Source organism: Triticum aestivum, chromosome 6B (genome assembly GCF_018294505.1).
Source record: "Triticum aestivum cultivar Chinese Spring chromosome 6B, IWGSC CS RefSeq v2.1, whole genome shotgun sequence".
Classification (NCBI taxonomy): Eukaryota; Viridiplantae; Streptophyta; class Magnoliopsida; order Poales; family Poaceae; genus Triticum; species Triticum aestivum.
Genome location: NC_057810.1, coordinates 461954893 through 461963362, shown reverse-complemented (window position 1 = coordinate 461963362; position 8470 = coordinate 461954893).

Here is an 8470-nt window from a genome sequence, read left to right as displayed (position 1 = left end):
TTAAGCAGCTGCTCAAGAGTAGGACCTAGTCCACGTTTCCGAGGAGGCGGCCTCCCCTTACGACGCTGATTATTGCCCTATGCATTGGTGTTAGTGACAAACTCCGAGCTACCATCAGCCTTGGGTTTGTTATTGCCCCCCTGATTTGCCGGGTTATGCTGCTAACCCTTGGCGTTGTCGTTCTTCTTTCCCTTCCCTGTCTTCTCATCGTCAGACTCGAGATCCTTGGGACTATTAGAGTCGACATATTTGATTAGAGCCACCATCAGCTGCCCCATATCATTACAAGCGCGCTTGAGCTGCCCCAACTTCTGTTTAAGAGGCAAAAAACGGCAATTTTGCTCCAACATTAAGACAGCTGAGCCGACATTCATGTTATCAGATGAATGTATGATAGCTTTGACCCGGCGCACCCAATGGGTCGTTGACTCGCCCTCCTCTTGGGCGCAAGTCGCCAAATCCACGATTGACATGGGCTGCTTGCACATGTCCTTAAAGTTTTGAATAAACCAGGCCTTTAACTCAGCCCATGACACGATGGAATTAGCCGGCAGCCCTTTAACCAAGTACGGGCTATTCCATCCAGCATCATGGTGAAGTACTTCACACACGCAGCGTCACTGACTTCCAATAACTCCATGACCATCTCATAACTTTCAATCCACGCCTCAGGGGGTAAGTCAGTTGTGTAATTAGGCACCTTTCGAGGTCCATTGAAATCCTCGGGTAAACGCTCATTACACAGAGCCGGCACCAGACAGGGTACACCTATAGATCTAGAGGTCACGCCTGCTTCAGCTAAAGTCATTGGATAAACCGGAAGGGGCTAGTGAGCCAGCTACTGAGCCACCTGCTCGGCTTCTTGACGCATTCTATCCTTATCAACCAAGTTAAGAGCTCCATCACGCGCTGGGTCTTGCCCACGCGGCTGGACATGACGCTGGGCGTTGCTCGAAACAGCTGGTGAGTCCATGTGCCAGCTATAACTCCGACTTAGGCGAGGGGTTGAGTGAATCATGTCTTGACTGTAAGAGTACGCCTCCTACTACGCCAATGCTGTCTGAAGAAGTTCTCTAACCCTTTGTGTTTCAACCACCATCGGAGAGTCGCCGTCCACCGGGAGATCTGCTAACCGTGGTGCTGCAGAAATCATGTTCTCCAAAGGATTAGAATAATGACCCGATGGTATCGGTACATGATGAGGCGGAGCGGTATTCAGACGCGCGACTGTTGCAGGATTTGACAGGATCGCCTGGGCCCACACGTCACCCACTCGGAAGTGGGCCTTTAAAAGGCGACGGAGCCGAGGCGCCTGTATTGTGCGTCCATTCTCCCCTTTCTCCTCTGCTTCTCTACCGCATCCGGCTCCTCCGCTCTCGGCGCTGCCGCTCCGCCACCATGGTGAAGGACAAGACGGAGGCGCTAGAACACGCGAAGAAGGCGACGGGGGCGGCGAAAGGCAAGAAGCAGAATCGGGGGTCGTCATCGCAGTCGGCGCTGCCACCGGGTTGGATCCAGGGCGATTGGATATGATCCTCGCTCCGGCAGGATGACTTGGACGAGCTGGCTGAGTCTGGTTTGATCGCCTAGCGTGCTGCGCGGCTGCCGGAGGGGGAGACGGAGTTGCCGCTGCAACCGGTGTCTGGGGTTGGGTGCGACATATGCCAAAGGATAGCTTATCATGGTGGCAGTGAGTAGAACGTCCCCGGTGCCCGGAAGCGGGATGAGCCGTAGACATGAACACCGGCGTACTTTACCCAGGTTGGGGGCTCTCCTTGGAGATAATACCCTTACTCCTGCTCTGCGGGGTCTCCGCATGATCACTATGGCACAAGTGATACAAATGTGCTCCTTGAGCTATATGCTAGAGGAAGGAGAGGGCAACGCTAGCTCTCCCCTGCTCTAGTGATCTGGCTAGTTCTATCAAAGTCGAAACCCTTTGCATGGGTGCCCTAGGAGGTTTATACCTACCCCCTAGGGGTACAATGGTAATCTGGCCGGCTGTGGGGCCCGACTGCCAGCATCTCCCGCCTCTGGCATCTCCGCCAACTAATGGGGCCCGCCGCCTGGTGGGCCCCGCCGACCGGTCTAGTACGGAGCCGACAGGCCGCTTACTGTAGTCGCGCTGTTAATGACGCGGGCTTGGTCAGCTCAGCGTGGCTACAGTCCCGCCGCCTGGTGGGAGATCACTGTAGCCACACCTGGTCCCATCAGGTTAATGGCGCACGGGCTTCGAGGGAGGGGACGGCCGCCTGCTGGAGGCCGACCCTCTTCTGGTCCGATTGGTCCGGCATGCGCCGTCTTCTGGGATGTCACTGCCCGGTAGGGCCCGCAGCTTGCGGGCCATACCGACAGGTCGTCATGGGGAGAAGGGCTCCGCCTGCCCCGAGTAACGTCGAGGGAGAGTGGCAACAGTGCCATGCCGTGCGGAGATCTCCGTTCGTACGGGGCATTGTGGCCACACCGAACCCACGGTTCGGGGGTAAGGGCTTCACTACAGCCACACCCCATGACGTCCTCTCAAAGATGGCACAAACTCTGAGGGCATGAGGTGGCCGCCTGCTTGGCGCCGCCCTCTCTAGAGGCCGGCTGGATGAAGTCGGCTGATCGCAATGCCGTCGGCTGGTGGTCAGCCGCCCTCTAGTGGCGGCTGTCAAGATAGCCGGCCCCCGGAGGGCGGAGCTTCAGCTTGGGGCCCAGCTAGGCGGAGCTGGCCCAAAGTCTTGATAAATCCAGGGACCCGGGTGAGGCTACCTGTGGCCCATTACTCCGACAGTAGTCCCCGAAGCCGGTGAGGCTTGTGGTCGAGGGGCCGCAAAGTCTCAGCGGCTTCCCCCCTCACCGAGCTCCGGGAGAGCGTCGGTCCGCCTTGTGGACGACCAATTGCTAAAGCCGGCTTCGTCTTGGCAGGCAGTTGGTCAATTTCGAACTCCACGGTGGGAAGGCAAGTGGCATGCCTGCTAAGCTTCCCGGCCCGCCGCCCGCCACAAACGTGCCACGTGGTGCACGCCAGCCCGGCCAGCCTGCCACCCCACGCCCCCGATGGGATGTGACAGTGTGCCGGGGCCGCCACTACCATGCGTCGGCACCCGGGCGGATCTGCTATGCCGAGGGGGACAGTTGCAATTCCCGCGGCCGCTCGAGGCGTGGTGAATGCGCGTGGTAAATGGGTGTCGTGGGGTCGTGGACGCAGTTAATCCCTCGACCTACGCCCCGCCCCCTCCGCTTCATAGCCCGAGGGCTATAAGTAGGGGGAGGGAGGGGTGCGGCAAAGCTTGCGCACCCCCTCCCACTCTCTCTTCCTCCTCTGCTTTCTCCTCCATAGCCGCTGCTGCTGCATCGTGCCGCCGCCTGTCGCCAACACACCCCTCCTCCTCACGCGGCCCGCCCGAAGCCATGGCGTGCGAGAAGGGCGGTGATTGGGACGGATCGACGGTGATCAAAGATCACATCTCCTAGCTCCACGACACACGCCGTATGCCAAACACGGCGTTCGTCAAGGCGCGGGTGCCTCCCGTGGTAGAGATTTCCCCGGTGCCGAGGGGGAACGAGCGGGTCGTCTTCCGCTCGCACTTCCTCCGCGGCTTCGGCCTTCCGGTGAGCGGCTTCCTCCGCTCGTTCCTCGACTTCAATCACCTCCAACCTCATTACCTCATGCCCAACACCGTGACCTTACTCTCCGCCTTCGTCATGGTGTGTGAGGGCTACATCGGCATCCTCCCCACACTTGAGCTGTGGGGAGCATTCTTCTATGGGAAGCTCGGCACCTCCGCCAAGGATACGGCGGTCGAGTTTGGCGGGTTCGTCGTCGTGCGCCGGCCGGAAAAATGGAACGCCTTCCCCGTCGTCAAGCTGCCACAGTCTGTAAAGATTTGGCAGCAATCTTACCTCTACGTCGAGAACGTCGACCCGGCCATCGACTTCATCAACCTGCTGGCCTATGAAGCCGGTACTCCCACCGTGCTCCGGCCCAACTGGGGCTACAAGCCAAAGCTGGTGTCGCCGGATGCCACGGCCGCCATCGGCCGACTCCGGGTGCTCCAGGAGTCGGAGGGCCTCGTGGGCGCCGACCTCCTTATCGCCTTTGTTGAACGCCGAGTCGTCCCGCTCCAGGGTCACCCTCATCTAATCTTTCGGATGAGCGGGCATCGCGAACCCAGCCGCCTGTGCACGAAGGAAATGCCGACTGCCGAGGCCAACTGGCGGTACGGGAAGCGGCCGTACTCCCGCGATAAGCCGCCGCCTGCCGTAAGTTATTTCATTGTTTCCTTCTGCTCTATTTCTCAGTCTTGCTCTCTTGTCATGATGCGACTCCACTCTAGAGTGCAGATTTATATGTCCGAGGCGACGACCGCCATCATGGGGCCAGGTGGCGACTACCTGCCGGACAGGGCAGTGAGCGACGTGGATGACCCCAACTTGGTGGCGGCCGCCCTGGCGGACGACGCAATAGGCGGCAGTGGTGAAGAAGGTGGCTCCGAGGAGGGCGGCGGCATGGAGACTTGGCCCGATGATCACGATGATGAAGACGAGTCGCGCCCCGCCCGGAGCATTGCCAACACTGGCGTTGGCCCCTCTTCTGGGCCGCCCGCCCGTGGCGGCAAGCGCAAGCGGAGGCAAGGCGCTGCCCTGTTTGGCAGCGCACCGAAGAAACCCAAGAACCCGGTCGCGGCGACCAGGTGGAAGGAAGCCGCGACCAAGGTGGACAAATACCAGAGGCAACCGAAGGTGCTGGTTATGGTGTCGGCGTAAGTGTTTTTCCCATGCTTTCTGCTTCTTCGCCGATCTGGCCTAAAAATGCTTTCTGACTTGTCTTATTATCCCAGGGCCCCGCTAACTCTCGAGAGGTCGGGAGCCGCCTCGGACATCAGGCTGGCAGTGACCTCCTCCACCAGCCGGCGAATTGATCCGGCCGCCGACCTCCGGGAGGCGACGGAATGGAACGCGCGGGAGGCGCGTGAGGAAGAGGCCGACCGCCTGGCAAAGGGGAAGGCGGACAAGGCTGCAGCGTCCGCGACAAAGAAGTTAGCGCAGGCAGAGGCCGAAGCCGCGGAGAGGGAGCGGCTCGTGGAGGCTTCCCGCCGTCAGGAGCCGCTGCTCGTAATGCCTTTGAACACTGCGCCGCCTCCGCCGGAGTTTGAGGCGATGACCGGAGGAGCCGGCGATGAGCAGCCGGTCATGGAGAGGGAGGGCGGCGACGTGGCCATGCCAAACGTCATCGTGCGGCCACTGCCGTTGCCGCCGACAAGCGAGACACCAAAGCGACCAGCACCGCGCCGCTCGACTGGATACGCGGGGGCGGGACGGGCGCCCAGAACCGGGCGTCCCTTGATGTCCAGGCCAAACTCCGGGCCGAAGACGAAGCCCTCAAGCGCTACAACGAGGCTTTCCTGGACTCGCGGTCCACCATCTGCGTAAGTTTTCTTTGTCTCTCTTCATTGGTTGATCTTCTTGCTTCCTTCGTGGGGTGCGCAAGCGCACCCACTGGGTGTAGTCCCCAAGTTTTGGGCCGGCTGCTGAGCAGGTGATACGTTCATTTTGCATCATGCTTTTATATCAATATTTATTGCATTATGGGCTGTTATTACACATTATATCTCAATACTAATGGTTATTCTCTCTTATTTTATAAGGTTTACCATGAAGAGGGGGAATGCCGACAGCTGGAATTCTAGCTGGAAAAGGAGCAAACGTTGGAAACCTATCCTGCACAACTCCAAAAGTCCTGAAACTCAACGAAACAACTTTTTGGATTTAATAAGAAATTCTGAGAGAAAGAAATAGGCCAGGGGGCCCACACCCTGTCCAGGAGACAGGGGGACGCCCCCCTATAGGGCGCGCCCCTATCTCCTGGGCCCCCTGGTGGGCCTCCGGCGTCCATCTTCTGCTATATCATCACTTTTACCCTAGAAAAAAAATCATGGGAAAGCTTACAGAACGAAACTCCGTCGCCATGAAGCGGAACCTTGGCGGAATCAATCTAGGGCTCTGGCGGAGTTGTTCTGCCGGGGACACCTCCCTCCGGGAGGGGGAAATCATCACCAACGATCATCTCATCGGGAGGGGGTCAATCTCCATCAACATCTTCACCAGCACCATCTCCTCTCAAAACCCTAGTTCGTCTCTTGTATCCAATCTTGTATCAAAACCACAAATTGGTACCTGTGGGTTGCTAGTAGTGTTGATTACTCCTTGTAGTTGATACTAGTTGGTTTACTTGGTGGAAGATCATATGTTAAGATCCTTTATGCAGATTATTACTCCTTTGATTATGAACATGGATATGCTTTGTGAGTAGTTACGTTTGTTCCTGAGGACATGGGAGAAGTCTTGCTATTAGTAGTCATGTGAATTTGGTATTCATTCGATATTTTGATGAGATGTATGTTGTCTTTTCCTCTAGTGGTGTTATGTGAATGTCGACTACATGACACTTCACCATTATTTGGGCCTACAGGAAGGCATAGGCAAGTAATAGGTAGATGATGGGTTGCTAGAGTGACAGAAGCTTAAACCCTAGTTTATGCGTTGCTTCGTTAGGGGTTGATATGGATCCATATGTTTAATGTTGTGGTTAGGTTTACCTTAATACTTCCTTTGTAGTTGCGGATGCTTGCAATAGGGGTTAATCATAAGTGGGATGCTTGTCCAAGTTAGGGCAGTACCCTAGTACCGGTCCACCAACATATCAAATTATGTAAGTACCGAATGCGAATCATTTGAGCGTGATGAAAACTAGCTTGACGATAATTCCCAATGTGTCCTCAGGAGCTCCTTTCTCATTATTAGAAATTGTCCAGGCTTATCCTTTGCTACATAAAGGATTGGGCCACCTTGCTGCACTTTATTTACTTTATTTACTTGTTGCTCGTTACTATTTATCTTATCACAAAACTATCTGTTACCTACAATTTTAGTGCTTGCAGAGAAAACCTTACTGAAAACCGCTTATCATTTCCTTCTGCTCCTCGTTGGGTTTGATGACCCACAAGTATAGGGGATCTATCGTAGTCCTTTCGATAAGTAAGAGTGTCGAACCCAATGAGGAGCAGAAGGAAATGATAAGCAGTTTTCAGCAAGGTATTCTCTGCAAGTACTGAAATAAGTGGTAACAGATAGTTTTGTGATAGGATAAATTGTAACGAGCAACAAATAACAAAAGTAAATGAAGTGCAGCAAGGTGGCCCAATCCTTTTTGTAGCAAACGACAAGCCTGGACAAACTCTTATAATAGGAAAAGCACTCCCGAGGACACATGGGAATATCGTCAAACTAGTTTTCATCACGCTCATATGATTCGCGTTCGGTACTTTGATAATTTGATATGTGGGTGGACCGGTGCTTGGGTACTGCCCTTACTTGGACAAGCATCCCACTTATGATTAACCTCTATTGCAAGAATCCGCAACTACAACAAAAGTATTAAGGTAAACCTAACCATAGCATGAAACATGTGAATCCAAATCAGCCCCTTATGAAGCAACGCATAAACTAGGGTTTAAGCTTCTGTCACTCTAGCAACCCATCATCTACTTATTACTTCCCAATGCCTTCCTCTAGGCCCAAATAATTGTGGAGTGTTATGTAGTCGATGTTCACATAACACTACTAGAGGTTAGATAACATACATCTTATCAAAATATCGAACGAATACCAAATTTACATGACTACTAATAGCAAGACTTCTCCCTTGTCGTCAGGAACAAACGTAACTACTCACAAAGCATATTCATGTTCATAATCAGAGGGGTAATATTGTGCATAAAGGATCTGAACATGTTATCTTCCACCAAATAAACCAACTAGCATCAACTACAAGGAGTAATCAACACTACTAGCAACCTACTAGCACCAATCCCGGACTTGGAGACAAGAATTGGATTCAAGAGATGAACTACGGTTTGGAGATGAGATGGTGCTGGTGAAGATGTTGATGGAGATTGTCCTCTCCCGATGAGAGGAGCGTTGGTGATGACGATGATGATGATTTCCCCCTCCCAGAGGGAAGTGTCCCCGGTAGAACAGCTCTGCCGGAGCCCTAGATTGGTTCCACCAACGTTCCGCCTCGTGGCGGCGGAGTCTCGTCCTGAAAGGTTCTCCTTTTTTTCTCATTGAAAGACTTCATATGGGAGAAGATGGACGTCGGAGAGCCACCAGGGGGCCCACGAGGTTGGGGGCGCGCCCAGGGGGGCACCCCCCACCCTCATGAGCAGGGTGTGGGCCCCCTGGCCTTCATCTTTGGCGACGATTTTTCTTTATTTATTCTAAGGTATTCCGTGGAGTTTCAGGACTTTTGGAGTTGTGCAGAATAGTCCTTCAATATTTGCTCCTTTTCCAGCCTAGAATTCCAGCTGCTGGCATTCTCCCTCTTCATGTAAACCTTGTAAAATAAGAGAGAACAGCCATAAGTATTGTGACATAACGTGAAATAGCAGCCCATAATGCAATAAATATTGTCATAAAAGCATGA